Consider the following 338-nt stretch of genomic DNA (forward strand, 5'->3'; position numbering starts at 1 on the left):
CCCAAGTTGGCGTGGGGGGGGGATCCTTTCCTGCCACATCTTCTGGAAGATGAACAAGGTCAACTTTCTGACCTGGAACCTGAGTTGGACTCTCAGAACTGGCAGCAGATGGTCAGTAAGGACCTGGTGGCCAACATGTCCCAGAAGGAGATCGACCGCCAAGAGGCGATCAACGGTGAGGAGCAACGAGGGCACCTGGAAGGGACATCAGGGACCAAGCCCTGGGGACCTCCTGGGCTCTTCTCCACCCTCCTGCCTTGCCCACAGAGCTCTTTGCCACTGAGGGGTCCCACCTCCGCATCCTCCGGGTCCTTGACCTCCTCTTCTACCAAAGGATG

At 58.9% G+C, this 338-nt stretch overlaps 1 protein-coding gene across 1 annotated transcript in view; it reads left to right on the top strand.

Moving 5' to 3' along the window:
• LOC104391755 (rho guanine nucleotide exchange factor 11-like) overlaps nt 1-338 on the top strand; it is a gene marked incomplete at both ends in the record, with an annotated part of 41179 nt that overhangs the window by 35850 nt on the left and 4991 nt on the right.

Source organism: Chaetura pelagica, unplaced genomic scaffold (genome assembly GCF_000747805.2).
Source record: "Chaetura pelagica isolate M959 unplaced genomic scaffold, ChaPel_1.0 scaffold157, whole genome shotgun sequence".
Lineage (NCBI taxonomy): Eukaryota > Metazoa > Chordata > Aves > Apodiformes > Apodidae > Chaetura > Chaetura pelagica.